The sequence below is a fragment of the Sceloporus occidentalis genome, unplaced genomic scaffold (genome assembly GCF_023333645.1).
Source record: "Sceloporus occidentalis isolate IW3139 unplaced genomic scaffold, rSceOcc1.0.p SCAF_1, whole genome shotgun sequence".
NCBI lineage: Eukaryota > Metazoa > Chordata > Lepidosauria > Squamata > Phrynosomatidae > Sceloporus > Sceloporus occidentalis.
Window position 1 is genome coordinate 38,149,527 of NW_028316981.1, and position 16,671 is coordinate 38,166,197.

Sequence of the window (16,671 nt, forward strand, 5' to 3'; positions counted from 1 at the left end):
GTATAAATAATAATAATAATAATAATAATAATAATAATAATAGTTGTTGTTGTTGTTATATTATTATTATTTCTGCAGTGTAGATGTAGACAAAGTCTACTTGATGGCAATAAAACAAAAACAACAACAATAAAATATATTCTAATTCTACCCAACTACATCAGTCCCTATTTGTCCATGGCAATCTGCAATTGCCTCTCTCTAAACACAACCTACCTCTAAAAAAAACGAAGCTACAGTTAGTTAGCTAACAAATTATGACCTCTTAAGATATTACTTTACTTCCATTATCTTATTAAAGTGAGTTTATCTTGTATATGCTTCGACCGTTTTGCCACCAGCCTTGAAATTTAATGTTTCTTCCTGTCCACAGAGACATGTCTCAAGGTTTCCACGCATAACATTGTATTTTTTACTTACAGCCTGCCACTGAAAGTCCTCTCCTGTGTATAGCAAAATCTGTTCAACATCATTTTCAGAGTTGCTTTCTTTTCTGTTTATGAAAATTTCTGTATCCAGAACCTAGACAGAGGACATTAAGCTACGGCTTGACAGGCTACCAGTGATGTTTCTATCAAGTCTATTATCTCCCTCCTAAAGGGCACAATCTACAACCTTCTTGCTGGACTAAAAGTCTAATGATTACTAATATGCTGTCATACAGATTCTAGTTCAGAAGATCAGCCTTCCATGCTAAAGTTCCTCCTGCAAAAAAAAAAAAAAAAAAAAAAAAAAAAAAAGCCCATATCTGACAGTATTTACAAAGATCCACCTTCAGTGCCTCATCAGTCTCCAATAAATCCACTATCCAATATTTAACCTACAAAATATATAAAACTGCATTCAAAACCACAACAAAAATGTTGTTATTTTACAACCTTCTATAGCAGATGACAAAAAGAAGTTGTTGTTTTTTTAACCCCTGCCCTATAAAAGAAATTAAAGTCTTCTACCAGTGAATCCATTGTGATGCTAATACTAAGAGCTGAGATGCTAAGAGCCCTGCTAATACTATTTTTAAATCAATATAAAACATTTATTTTTATGTTGTGCCATCATAATACCAAATCACAGTACCCTTTTGTTTTGGAATAGGTTACGCCAACTGACATTAGTAAAAGGTATATCTTTTCTCTGTCTTCCATCTTCAGCTAGGAAAGCCATGATTTAAACTTTCTATTAACTTGCTAAAATGCTACCAAATGTTATTTTTCTGCTAAGGACCAATAATTATTAAGGTCAAAACAAACAAGAGTAAAACCATTTATCCATACTTTGAATTCTGAAGGCTAGTTTAGACTTTACTGTGTGCAACGCTGAAAAGACCAACATATGCTCAAGTGTTGCTCTAGTTAATGAAGATTTCAGCTCCCTTTCTGGATTTTCTGTCAAGCCTAGTTACAGTCTGAGAGTTTGTATCTTGCACTTAGCAAATGGGAGAGATTAGAGCTTCTGCTAGTGCATTGTTTAGCCTTCTGCCTACCAATATCTCTACATGACCAGATGGTGATGGCCTACAACATGGCCTACAACATGTGTCAAGGATACCCAGGTTATGGGAGACCTCTGCATACACACTTATGACCATTAGGCAAACTGTAGGTCTGTCCCAACAAGTTAGGCACATGTAGCAGGACACATTCTCAATTTCATTTTCACAAGTGGGTGGAAGGATGGGAGTTTAGAGGTGGAGATGTTTCCATTAACTGCCTTGCCATGGTCAGTTTTTTTCCATTGATATTCAGACCTGCAGGCACCTTCCCTCTGCAGACATGAGTGGAGGGCAGCTTTTAAAATAATCCTCACCACTTAAATGCCATATGAAACCACATGGATTCTAAAGGTTTCTTGAGCCATCAAATGTCAGTATAGGTGGCAAACCTGTTAATGCTCTTTTCATTCTTAGGAAAACAAAGATGGCTCCCCAGATGGTTGATACAATTCCTTCCAGGTATCCATTTCCGCTGATCAGAGCCTACTCAGACCCATGTTGTATTGGTGAGTTGCAAGCAATGAAACAGATAATTATTGTTGTGTGCCTTCAAGTCATTTCTGATTTATGGTAACCCTAAGGTGAACCTATCACTGGGTTTCCTTGGCAAGATTTGTTCAAAGGTTTGTTTGTTTGTTTACCACTGCCTTCCTCTGCACCTGGTCACCCAGTGAGTTTCCATGGCTGAGTGAGGATTCGAACCCTAGTCTCCAAGTGTTCTAGTCCAACTCTCAAACCACTATACCATGCTGGCTCCTGGACCACATACACCAAAATGCAAATGGGGCTCAAATGGCAATGGGGTTGAGCAGCTGCAAATATGACTAGTTTTCAAATACAACTGAATGGCTGAAAGAAAAATGCAAAAAACTTGCATCACATTTTAAAACCTGAATGTTAGGGAAAAAAACATATTAATGATCTTAGTCAGTAGCAGTACTGGCAGCAAAGAAGAAATTCTTCCCAGCCACCAGTAAATCCAGACAATGGAATGCAGAAGAACTCTTCTTTGCGGTCTGAGGTCTCTTAAAAGTTGGCCCATCTGTGAACATTAGGGAATGCTGAGAGATGCACTGAAACATGTCTGTGAAACACTTTGAGGACAACACTAATCATATCTGTTGCAGCTTTAGATCTGATTCCTTGATTAATGAGTCCCTTTTTTGCAGCAGCAGCCACAAATATTAACACTCCCTACCAGTGGCTATCGGAGAGATACTGAGCTAGGTGTTTTTCCACACCTAAAATGCTTCAGATTTATGGGCAAAAGTTGACACAGTCCCAAAGATAGATAACCTCAAAAACTTGTTTTAAAAGCTAATGAAGTTCTGATTCATTTACAAATTTATGTTCCTCTGAACATAAGATCTCACCTTTTGTCTGGGTTTACTTTCAAAATGCATGAATGACAGGTCAAGTAAATTCCCATGCTAAGGAGAACATTTTTTATCCTTCCCAGAGGGCATACTGAATGGCTTGAGTATATCATTCGACTATGACTCTGGAGATCAGGGTTCAATTCACTGGGTGACCTTGGGCAAGTCATACACACTCTCCACTCCAGAAAACTCCATGATAGGGTCACCTTAGGGTTGCCATAAGTCGGAAACGACTTGAAGGCACACATCAACAACATAAAGGATACTTATCCTCTAATATTTTTGGATCTGTAATTGTAGGCTGCAATCTAATGCACAGTAACTTAGCAGTAAGCTTCCACTGACACAGTGAGATGTCTAAATAAATATACACAGGATTGCACTTTTAGTATATTAGGCTAGTATTGTTTATTCACCACAGTCTTGCACCAGCATAATGGCTGGTCACAGTTGAAATGCCTTTGGAATAGTACTCATTCCTTTAAGTCAACCCTCTGGAATACCTAAGCTGTTGGCCATTCTGCATCTAAGCCAGAGTTCTGTGACTGTGAACATGTGACTGCTGTTCTCATGTTTATTCAGTTACTGTTCTGTTTATGTATGCTAGGTCACAATCAATATTGGTTCTCCAGCATAGTAGTCACTTCACTCTTATGGATCAGAATTTGCATATCATTTTATCCTTATATCGTATTTAAAGAATAGCAGTCATTTCTTTATTTAATAAATGTATATACTGCTTAACAAATGTTTACCAAAGCAGTTTAAAATACAAAGACATATTCGCTACATGCACGCACACGCACACACACTCCAGACCAGTGTATACATACCTAAAAAAAAGGAACCAACAGCACTGTCAGTCAGCAAACATTAATCTAGGAAAGACTGTATCATGTACCTAAAGCGCACAGCTGTTGGTGCATTCACATTCCTGACTCTAAACAAGTATGAATTAGATGCCACTAACTAATGTCACAAGTCACCAATAATACTATCAAGGGTGTTCTCTTCTCCTCCAGTTATTTTTGTTTCATAGATTTATTTATTAAAAATGAAAACATCATTATCCATTAATGGATTCATAAAGTATCTCACCTATAATGTTTGTGTATTTGATGTATTTTTAAGACTATGATGTGTGAATCAGATTATCAGACTCAATGAAGTAAGAACTGACCAAGTTTCTAAAAATACTGTACAAAGCCATTAAGTATAAAAAGGAAACATAATTGTTGACTTTAAATATGCGAGCAAAAAAGTCATAGTAAATAATAATAATTTACTTGGAATATTGCTATGGGCAGCATTTCACAGAAATCCAGCATACAATTTTAAAGAAAGTGCTGGCAAATTAATTGTATACTTTCACCTTTTATGCTCAAGTCACTTATGAAAAGAATAACATTTTACCACACATTGAGTACAATACCATAGACTGAACAAGTGCTGGAAGGGTATGTAATCAATAGTATCAACTGAAACTGAGATTAGATTAAAGCAGAGACAGAACAATAAAAAGTGCATGTAATTCCAAAAGTCATTTTGCTCTTTTTACCCACTGCCTCTCAGAATGACATTTTGCATCCAACAGGGTGGTGGATCTCGAGAAACACAAGTCAATATAACATTGTGAATATGGGTGTATACATACAACAATAGTTCTGCATTGAGTGATTGATTTATTTATTTTGCATTCCAATGAATGTATGGAGCTCCTGAATGCTTGCACAGCCTTGTTTTTGTTTGTTGGTTTGTCTAAAGTCAGGAGCCAATCTGCATATGCAAGGGTTGTGTAACTGATTGCATAAAACCCAAAGCATTTCAAAGTACTGTTTCTAAAAGTATCAGCATGCTCCCAAATGGTCAGATCTTTTAAATATCACCCTTTGACAGCTGCCTTAAGGTTACTGATACTTCAAGACTCCAGAGTTCTTTTAAAATTCTAGAGGCTATGCTGAATATATGTGGCTAAAACACAACAGCCTTAGGCGTCTACATGTAGGTTGTGTAAAGAGCAGGATGTGCAATACAGACTGAAATGACAAGCTCTGGGAAATCTGCCAAAAACATGCTCAGAGTTCATTCATTGCATGTTGAAGTTTTCAGATAGTGTTCTTCAACTGGAGTCCTTCCTCTCCATGACAATGAAAGGAAACACTTGTCTGAATCCACCCTGAAGTGGGCCAAATATAAGTGACACGAGTCAGAAATTGCACCACTTCACCCATGTTCTAACCACAGTTGTATCTGATACCATTTAAAAACAACACTGAACAAAGGAACTAACCTGACTGTCCTTGCTTTTCTGTCACTGATTGTCACTGTGCCATGTTTCAGGAGAGGCTAGCTGTCAAAAAGAAGGAAAAAAGCTACATCAGTTCAAGTCCAAATATTGTCCTTATGAACATTTCCTTTTCCATGCATATTGAATTGATTAAATCCCATGTCTGTTCTTTGGAGTGTAAGCACTTTCTTCTGGTCTTTTCTTACTCCCTTTTTAAACAAAGCTACTTCCAATGTTCTGAGGGTTGGAAATTAATAACCATTCTAACTTGGATGTCTCTTGGTAGCCACCACCCCTGGCAAATCTCTCTTTGCAGTTTAACCTAAAACAAATCATGTGTCTAATACAGCATTTAAGAGACTGAAATAAATTCATCCCTTCCTACCCTATTATCTTAAATGTTACATGGACATTTGTGCACATATGGCCAAAACCAAAAAAGCTTAGATCTATTTTATAATGTCCTTTTCTATCATTACCTTCTAAACATTTATGTTTTCTGTTTCTTTGGCATCAGGGAATCTTCTATGGAGGTTACATCCCAAAGACATTAAGAAAAGGGCTAAACAGGCACATTGTGTTTTCTTGTTATGGTTGTTTTGATTTTCTGCATCCCATTTAAAGAGTTTGGCAATGATTAAATGGCAGTACAGGACTGTGCACCTCCCCTCCTGGCAGAATTTTGATACAGTGCCATATTACTGATGTCGTGTCATAAACAGCTTTTTAAAAAAGAAAGACTACACTTGAACATTTCCCATTATCTTTTGTGCACTCTTCTAATGTGCAAGGTAAAAAGATCAGTCGCCTAAATGTTCCTACAAGAATTATCTATCTCACTACAATTCAAATCCTTTGTTATATGGTTTCTACAGCAGCCTGTGTGTATCCCATTCTTCATGTTATCCAGTGATTTAAGGGCCTCCTTTGAGGACCTCAGCTTGATCACTGTCCTTTTCTTCCTGTCAGGAAAGGGAGCAGTCAAGCAGCGATCTTGCTTTCTACTACTGATTCGCTTCCCTACAACTGCATTAGACGTTATTAGAACGACTCCCAGCAGTGTATAGTTAAGAGTCTGACAGTGTCCCCATTACAAAGCCATTTTTCTTAGAAAGGGTTTTGTAAATTGGCTATGTTAATGACTACATAAGGAGGAAATTTAAATTTATTTTTCAGCCCCAGAGGAATTATTCAGTTTTATTTGAGAGGAGGGGTGCTTGCCCAACATACAACAACAAATAAACAGACAAAAAAACTAATAGAAAATGAAAACTTGAAAATAAAATATTTGTTCAGCTATTTGCTCCTCTCTCCCTCCCTTAACAAATTAAACAAGAAGTTGTGCTTTTAGAAACAGTTTATTTGTCATGAGACATCTAGCATGATATTCCTGGCAATTAATTTATAATAAAGAATGAAAGTAATAGAGAAAATAAGACATGAGGAACGAGAAGATAATAAATTGTTTCTAAGAGATATACACCTACTGTATATATAACATCTTAATATAAACCAGCATAAAATGTGAATCAGAATAGCTGGGTTTTGAAACATGCTCAGAATGTAATCATAATAGTTACTTTTAACTAAATTTCATTTTAATCTGCAATCTTTGTAGTTATTGTTTTTCAGATAGACATTATAATGCTAAATGAACAAGTATATCACAAATCGTATCGATGACAGATCTTGCTCACACACTTATGCTACCATTTAGTACACTCCAGCCATCACATCTTGTAATAGTTAGATAAACTGTCTTTAAAGAAGGGAGCAATAATCCTTCTGAAGAAATAATACATGGGGTTCTCTTCTGAAAAGGAGTGCAAAGTGTAAGTTATGAGTTTAACCATGCTTAAACTACTTAAGATATTCAGACTGTGACCTTCCACTCATTCATATAGAGGCATCTAAGGTAAAATAACATCAAATACAAACTGAGTTGGTGCTATCTGGAAAAGTTATTCTTAAAACTTAATTTGTATTGTAGACACTTGTAATTGTTTCCTTTGTTGTTTCAGACCACAGGATTTTGTCAATTTGCAGATGCCACTTACTTTGCCCTCAAATTAAAATTTAACTAATGTTACAGCTAACCTGGGGTAGATGGAAAAGAATCACAAAATGCTACTAGGTGCTGCTAAATATTATCATACTTCATGCCAACAAAACATTGTCTGTCATGGAACAAGTGTGTTTTATATGGTAAACTCATGATTATACCACAGACATGATTATACTACCTCACACAAAGCAAGAAGAAGCTGTTTGCTCTACTGTGCTGCTTATTCATACTAAGTGAGGAACCCTGCCTGGTTTATCATTCTAAACAAACATGGATTTCAAATAGTTAAGGCTTCTAGCCTAATCTTCTCTGCAATGTATAAAGTTTCCACATGGGATGAAATTTTAATATGGGCCACTTGCAAACAAGCAATTCTTTCACATACATATATCCTGAAGGATATGAGAAGGATACCGTGTAGAAATGCAAAATGAGGACACATAGTTGACAATGTATGTTCTCTCATTCTATGTTGATGAGCTATCCTGTCAGTGCAATTGTTTCATGCACTGTTTCAGAATCAGTGGTGTCACTAACACTGGTGCCAACCAGTGCGGTAACATGCTCTCATCCACGGGCTCAGAGCCCTGGTGCATCATGAGAGGGGTGCAAGTAGCACCAGGTAATTTCCTAAGGAGTGGGTGACATCGCTGATCCTCAAACATCTGCCTTATGGTAGAAATAGGCTGTGGCGTTCGCTTTGTCCCTTTAAAGCCTGAAGCTCAGCAGAAGAGATGGTGTGAGTGAGCCTAGGCTAAGTGGGAGGAGAAAGGAGAGGTCTCAGGGTTTTTAAATGTTTATGCTTTTAAATTTTTCTTTTAAAACATCACATCTTCCAAAATTTTCACATGAAACTATGTAGATGTAAATACATTTAGGCTGTGCATATGATATTGTATTGTAAAGGTATAATTTAATTTTGTTAGTTGTTTATGATGCAACTATTGCCATTACATTCGGTGATATATACGAATTATGATATATGAATACCATTTGTATTAAAAAAACATTACTAAGTATTCTGTATAGTGTGGTATGGGAGGATGTCAAGAGGTGGTGACACCATGAGTTACTGCACTTGGTGGCATCAACCCTAATGACGCTACTGTCAGAGCCTTCAGGCCAATGGTCCTTCAGAACCATGGGGCTGTTATGGAAGTGAAAGGCTCCAGTCTACATGCCACCAATGGTTGGTGGACTGGGGCACACAAGGGGACTGCCCATGTCCCAGTTTGTTCCAGTCTATCCACCTTGTTCACAAGTCCCAAAGAGGTCCAGGTGCCATTCAGCAAAGAAAGAGGTCTCCGGGGGGTTCACTGTGGCATGCCAATAGCATCCTGGCCAGTTTCCTTGCCACCTCTAGGCAGGTGGACCTGGTCCTTCCCAGAAACTTCAGTCTCCACAAAACCCAGTTTACCTGCAAAGAGGCACGGTGGTACACTCCTCACCAGAGGTCAGACACCCCCTCTGCACCCTCTAGAAATGTCCCTGTTCACGGTATATGTATGTGAAGAAACTGCATCTTTGAAAGTGGCCCATGTGGAAATTTTATATGGGCAAGACCACCTTACAGTATTAACGTTCTTCCTTCACAGACTTACTGCTGAATGATTTTTGAGGGAAAACACTCTGGTCGCAAATATTTCTTGAAACTACATTTTTTAAAATGTTAACTTTCCTTTGTAGGAGGAGTGAGGGTACATGACATGACTAGCCTGTTCCAAAGACTCAACTTTAAAGTGCAAAGAAGGGTGAAGTATTTATCTCACAAATTCAGGAAGCACATGAAGCATAATTAACATGAGGAATACACAGAATCCATTTTAAGAAAAAGTTGTACTTTAATTGAAAGGTAAGCTGCTTGACATTCACGACAAGAAAATATCCCACTAGTTAAATACGAGTTCTGTTTGTATGTGGGGTGTTTACATATTTTACCTACAGGAAGTCTCTGCCAGCGAGTCTGGACTTTCAAAATCATCCATTCCAATCCAGCCCTCTTTTTGGCCAGCTTCAAGAGAACAGATGCATCTCAGTATTCCCAAGAGTTTGGGATTTCAAGGTTTCCAGTAATAAAATGAACCTGTTAGCTTTAGAAAAAGCACTAGACACTACAATAATATTTAAATTACACTCTTGCCTCTTGACCCCTTAAAAAGATACCTCAGCTTCACATAATGCCAGAAGGCAGCTGCCAGTATTATGTATTTAAAAATATATTATTCACAAGTATCCCACAATTTCATCTTTCTCATCAGAATCATATGATGGAAGAGTAGGTATACAAAGTAATGTGTCTATATTACTGCAATGTCATCCCAAAGTTACATTCCTCATAATCAGTCTGTAAACTTCTGAGCTATGTTCAACCATCTTGCCAATACAATATCCTTTTTTTAAAAAAGACATACCAGTAGGCTGTATCTGTACTGCAGAAATAATGCAGTTTGGTGACACTCTGTCATAGCTCCATGCTATGGAATTCTGGGATTTGTAGTTGGTGTGACACCAGAGCTGTCTGGCGCTAAATGTCCCATCCTACTGCAAATCCCAGAATTCCACAGCATTGGACCATGTCAGTTAAAGTGTTGTCAAATTGCATTATTTCTGTAGTGCAAATGCAGCCTCAGTTTTGTCCAGCAGTCTCAAGAAAAAGCTTCAGAGCTTCTAAACACTCACATAGTTCAGCAGTATGACAACAAACATAAGACCAATATTCTCCACCCCAGAGTTATACTCTGTTCTGTATTTTGAGAGATGGAGAAATAGGATCAGTTGCATGAGTTAAGCATGCTCTGCTGGGCAGTAAAATGACAATTTACTAAAATGTTTCAGTATAATCACTTAGAACAAGTCAGCAGAATTTACTTCTGAGTAGTCATGTTTAGGACTATACTGCTATCACATGCATCAACCATATAAATAATGGTATTCTCTCACTGAAAAGGATTTACAGGACCCAAGGCTAGGGAGACAGGGGAAGTAAATCACTGTATTTGTTGCTGCCGTTTTGAGGGCACTTTTCCCTGGATCCCTGCTGCAAACCAGTATCATCTGTGGAAAAGAGAAAATCTTCCAATACAGTTTTAAACAAAAAGTTTCATAACTATTTCCTATCCACATTAGGATACTTCAGAAGTAAGAATGAAATTTTCAAAGAACATGTGAGGGGAAGCAGGCTCATCGGCCATGCCCTCAACATCCCCACCACCTCTATTTCCCAAATTTTGCACATTGAATGGTAAGATCTGGGAGGCAAATGTTGCAGTCCTTGGCTTAACGGGAAGACAAGAGGAAGAGGGCAGGAAGAAAAGTCTGGAAGGAGCAGTTGTGGTGGAAATGGTAAAGCAGGGAAGGGCAGAATACTGATATTTCCAAAATTTGGGACCCTGACAAACACAAGGATTGAAAACCCATGCTTTTCTGATTATAATAGTGTACGGATAGGCATTTGCAGGAAAGAATAAGCAAATGGGTGCTTGCTTATCTCTTTTGCTGCCCAAGAATTCTCTTCTACATGTACCAGTCTTATTTTTTAATAGCTTTCACCTTCCTTCCCCCTCCAGCTGTGAAACTAGAAGCCCAGCTGAGAGCCCAACCGAGGGGGAGCATATCTGGAGGAAATGGTCAGCTGAGGTGTGGAAAATTAGCAACCTTCCCTCTTGCAAATGTTTCCTTGCAAATGTATTTGAAAACGCTAAACTAGCAAATCTCCACCCAAACTGCTCCAAAGTTCCCTGTCCACGGTATGTTTTATGTTCACACCTACCCACAAATACCTGCTTTAGCCCCTTGTCATCCATAAATGGCATGAAATATGAGGGGAAAACCCAAAAGCGCAATCTCCTTTTGCAAAAAAACTTATTTCATGTTCACCTTATCTTGGATAAACTGAGCATCCATTTAGAAGCCTAAGAAACAAGCACCTGTCTGAAGTTATACAAAAACTTTCAAAAGCAAGCTGTGGAAAATATTCCTTTTATAACCTCCGCACTTACTTCTTTTCAGAAATGATTCAACACCACTCTCCCATACACACCATTCACGTCTACCAGGACCCACACCTTGTGCCATGCTAGTTGAGCCATTCTAGTAACCGCAATCCCAAATAATTGGCTATGCTGGTTGGGGGATTTGCTACCAAAAAAGTTTCCAAGCCATCTCCTTGCACATACACATTGACCATTACTGGTACATAATTGTAAATGTTATGACTAAACGTATCTTTTTCACCACAGACAAGGTTCAGTTTTCATCTTTATTCATTCTGAAAGAGCCAATGAGGAAGTGCTATTCCCAAGTTGTCTTGACTATTCAAGGCCTTATAAGAGAAATACTCAAACTTGGAGAGAACGCATCTATACTGATAAACTTACTTAAAGTATTAATACTCAGCCTTCATTGTGACCATTCTGACAAGGAGCATCTGTTTGATGCTTACTGTGATGTGTTCTTCCACTGAAAACTGGGGTTATGATCACAAAAGCAACCAAGCAGGCACTCGATAGAAATTATTCTCGATCATTGCCATAGAGGGCAAGTTAAGAACTGCTGACCTAGAAAGGAAAGGCTCTGCATCAGAGCACCAGTCCCTGGGGTCATTTAGCTCATGTTCCCCATGCTTCAACAATGTGCTTTCATATCTGAAGCATACATACATGCCAACTTGCATTTTTCACATTTGAACATTTTCCTATTTTTTTGTTCAGATTGCTGAAAAGACTTGGAGCAATGGGGGAAGGGGGTGCCATTTACACACCTGTGGTGCATGGGAATACCTTTCCTTTGTTTTTAACAAACACCGACAGACAGGCATTCCTTAACAACAACTTACCTGCCCATCCTGTCAAATCATAAATGTTCTTAGATAAATTTGGTGCTTTCCACAGTGGTATAGTTCAGAGATACAGCTGTGATAGTCTGGAAAATCAATTTGCAGAGGGATCTTGCAGGACCTTTGAGACTAACTGAAAGATACAAGTTGGTAGCATGAGATTTCTTTCATAGACTTGAGCCTACTTCCTCAGATGCATGTTCACATGCATGTCCACAGGTTCATGTCTATGAAAGAAAGATCATGCTACCAACTGTGTCTTTCAAGTTAGTCTCAAATGTGCTACAAGATCCATTTGCATACTGATTCTTAGCTAAATGCACAATGATACATTTTCACTAGTTTTATAATCCAGTCTATTAACTGCTTGTCCGGGTGGAAGAAGCAAGTATTTTAAGCAGCCTTGGCTCATTGTTATGTACATTCAAGTCATTTCCAACATATGGCAGCCCTAAGGTGGACCTATCACAGGGTTTTACTAAGATTTGTTCAGAGGGGGGTTTACATTTGCCTTCCTCTACATCAAATTTATCTGGGGGAATGTGACTTGCCCACGGTCACCCAATGGGTTTCCATGGTTGAATGAGGATTCCATCCCTTGTTCTCATAATCCAGCACTCAAACCACTAAACCACACTGGCTCTCACTTAATGTTATAAAAGATATTCATCATTAATATCCCTGCTTGAAGAAACAAACTGACTGGTTCCTCAATAATCAATCTCCCCAATTACTGTTACAAATGTCTTTCCTCTGTCCCACTGCTAGTCAACACTGAAAGCACTATCTAACCAAGGCAGAGCATAAAAACAAGGAACAGCTCTGAAAGGTCTCAGTTTCCCTCTCACATATTCTGAAGAAAAAGAAATGAGGCAGGTCCACCTCATGGAGTTGTCACCAAGTTCTTTAATCATAGCATTTCTGGAAATTGGAGTTTCTCATAATTATAGCAGACTTTTTTTAGTGTAATGGATACTCAAGAACTGCACACCAATTATAATACTGTACTATAAGAATCACTGGTCTACATATTAAATTCAAGCATTTTTAGGCATTTTCTTTTTTAAATAGTATTTTAAAAGAATTAAAAGAAATTTTGGGCTTAACTTCAAGACTTCACTTGTTGTCTTTTACCATTTTAATCATCAACTGTAACACAAATTCTACCTTAGAGCAAAATCCTCAGGTAGTTAGCAAACTATTGTAGGTCTTGGGCCAAATGTATTTTCATCTATGGAAGGAACCTTCAACTGCTTGCATTTCTATTGCTGCAAGTCTTGTGTACAACATTTACAACCAACAAGATCAACAATCGTTGATCATCAGTAAGAACTTAATTTTCAGTATACAAGTTTATACCTATTTAAATTTTAATGAATTAGTAACCTTTTCTGATTTCTTCAGAAAAAAATCTTTAAGAATGGATGACAAAATTGGGGGCATACTTATCAAATTTGCAGATGACACCAAATTAGGAGGAGTTGCTAATAACCCAGACGACAGGATCAAGATTCAAAATGACCTGAACAGACTAGAAAACGGGGCCAATATAGGATGGGGGACACCTGGCTGAATGAGACTACATGTGAAAGAGATCTGGGAAGTAGACCTTAAGTTGAACATGAGTCAACAGTGCGATGCGGCAGCTAACAAGGCCAATGCGATTTTAGGCTGCATCAATAGAAGTATAGTGTCTAGATCAAGGAAAGTAATAGTGCCACTCTATTCTGCCTTGGTCAGGTCCCACCTGGAATATTGTGTCCAGTTCTGGGCACCACAATTAAAAAAGGACATTGAGAAACTGGAGCGTGTCCAAAGGAGGGTGACTAAAATGGTGAAGGGTCTGGAAACCATGCCCTATGACTTAGGGAGCTGGGGATATTTAGCCTGGAGAAAAGAAGATTAAGAGGTGGTATGATAGCCCTGTTTAAATATTTGAAGGGATGTCATATTGAGGAGGGCGCATGCTTGTTTTCTGCTGGTCCAGAGAACAGGACCCAGAACAATGGATGCAAGCTACAGGAAAATAGATTCCACCTCAACATTAGGAGGAACTTCCTGACAGTAAGGGCTGTTCGACAGTGGAACAAACTCCCTCAGAGTGTAGTGGAATCTCCTTCCTTAGAGGTCTTCAAACAGAGGCTGGATGGCCATCTGTCGGGAATGCTTTAATTTGGATTTCCTGCATGGCAGGGGGTTGGACTGGATGGCTCTTGCGGTCTCTTCCAACTCTACAATTCTATGATTCTAAGAATGTTTAGCCATAATTTAGACCTTGTATATCGTCAGGAAGAGCAGGTATAAACCATGTCCACATATGGAAAGAAGAGAGAAGACACCATAGTCAGAAATGTGTGTGCAGCATTCCTTCCTAGAGATAATTGTACCACCAAACACTATCGTGAAATGGATAGACCAAACTGCAGTGGATATAGGGATCTAACACTCATCATATGAACACAATACTCTAGAAGCTATTTCAGCCCCCCTCCCTTCAATTTCCTCACAACTACAGGGACATGTTGGTAATGACAGATATCCCATATCCACAGCTTGGAACTAATCATAAATTACTCTTCACTTGTAACTAAGGTGTAATTACATGACATTACCATTGTACCTCAATGAAGGATAATGCCACTCTCCTTCACAATATAACCACAATTTCTAGTTACTTTTATAATTGCAAGTGTTTAGTATCACTAAATGACAGTGTTGGAATATGTCATGTCCAAGCACTGTTCTCATTGTGCCTAACGCTAGTGAATGAAAAACTTGTAATATTTAAATAAAAGTATTTACATTTAATAGTTTTAAAATTACAGCAATGGTGTTTGCTAACTGCCGGAGGGGGGCTGGAACTATAACTTAAATTATTTTTAAAAAGCAGCTTTTGGAGCTCTGTCCGTGCTGTAGGCTGCATCTACACTGCAGAATTTGACACTGCTTTAATTGCCATGGCTAAGTGTGATGGAATTCTGGGATATGTAGATTTGTGAGATATTTAACCTTCTCTATGAGAGAGCTCTAGTGACACAAAAAACTACAAACCCCGGGATTCCATAGGAAGGTGCCATGACAGTTAAAGTGGTGTCAAACTGCATTAATTCTGCAGTGTGGCAGCAGGCTTAATGCACCAACCATGGTAAGATACAGTACTGCACACTTATAGAGCCTGCTTAACTTTCTACCCATTCACTTCAAGAGCATTTTTTCAAGGACTATGCTGATACAGCCTGGGTCTGCCTGGAGTTTTTAGATGATTGGAAGAAGGATACATAAGGATATCAGGACTTGACAGTTGGGAAGAATGAGGGAAATCTGTCATAACTTCATGGCCTGCTACAAAAGTATGATGCTAGCGCAGTTGTGTCACAAGGGAAGAGGGGGATCTAACCCATATTCAAAGTACCCCTGGGCATATGGTGCACTGCCAGCATCCCTATTTATCTAAACCTCATGTTTCTCTTTTGTGTGAAAAGCTTACTTGCTTCAAAGATTGCACCTTTGATGATATTATTAAATCTTACTGCAACTGAGGAGTTGAAAGAGCAGGGTTTGTACATATCTTCACTGCTTTGACTGTTTGGCCTGCAGCAATCTTTTGAAAGGGTGGGTTATTAGGCAACAACACATGTTTATATTGTAAACAAGTACTGAACAAAAACATACTTTTAAAAAATGCAAATGCAGACATTAAAAGATGCAAAGCTAACCATAATCTTTAAATACATCATAATTGTTTGAATCACCATTACTTTGCTTCTAGTTCGCATAATAAAATTAAACATTTGGAAACTTTACAATTCAGTTCTGTATTACCTCAAAGACTAATGAGGAACTATTTGAAAAATTCATTTTGCCAGATTATCAATTTGAAACTCTCATCTCAGAGCCTCAAAACTCTGTTCAGAAACCTTCTATACTGTTCAAAAACCTTACAAAAAATGAAAGAAAGAAAAAACCTTCAACTATAGCCCTTGAGCCACACCCCTCCTCTTCCCATACTTCTGTGTCACCAGAAAGTTGAAATTTGACCCCAAACAATCTCATTAGTTGACAAGGTTGACAAATTACATGTTCTTATATTCTACTGTTCCAGTCTGGGACATGAAATTTGCTCACTAACACCAGTCACAATTTTGGAATAGAGCAAATCAAGACATACTTCAATTAACTTTTGTGCCATAAGTGCTCTGTTGATGCTCCAGGTTTTGATTTCAGGGAAAGAAATATTCTGGATTCATTTTCTCGACTGTCTTGAAACCTCCTCTTTCTGTGCTATTAAAAATGCAGATTCATTGAGATTTTCCCTCCCTCCTTCTATTCTGAAAATTCCCCAAATAGCATGAAGAGGATATTTTTAGATGTGAGCCTCTCTTAACTCACCCCTACCCCAACTGTAATATATTACAGATTATAGGAAGAAGAAAATGTATTGTTTTTTGTGGGAAATTCGGTCTAAGAAAAAGTATTATTTTTCCTTTTTTCTCTCCTGAAATCTCCTTAAATGCATCTCCATCATTTGCATCTCCAGTTCTGAAGCAATTAAGTTTTAAAACATTTGGCTTCTTTGTTGTGTGAAAGCTTAAACACCATACTTTTGGAGAAATG

At 38.1% G+C, this 16,671-nt stretch overlaps 1 protein-coding gene across 4 annotated transcripts in view; it reads right to left on the reverse strand.

Moving 5' to 3' along the window:
* FOXP1 (forkhead box P1) overlaps positions 1 to 16,671 on the reverse strand; it is a 699,809-nt gene that overhangs the window by 492,821 nt on the left and 190,317 nt on the right. For all 4 annotated transcript variants that reach the window (XM_089519524.1, XM_089519514.1, XM_089519475.1 and 1 more), the window contains one exon: positions 5,162 to 5,221. The gene's annotated coding sequence lies outside the window, so the exon portion shown is untranslated. The remainder of the gene's footprint in view (positions 1 to 5,161; positions 5,222 to 16,671) is intronic.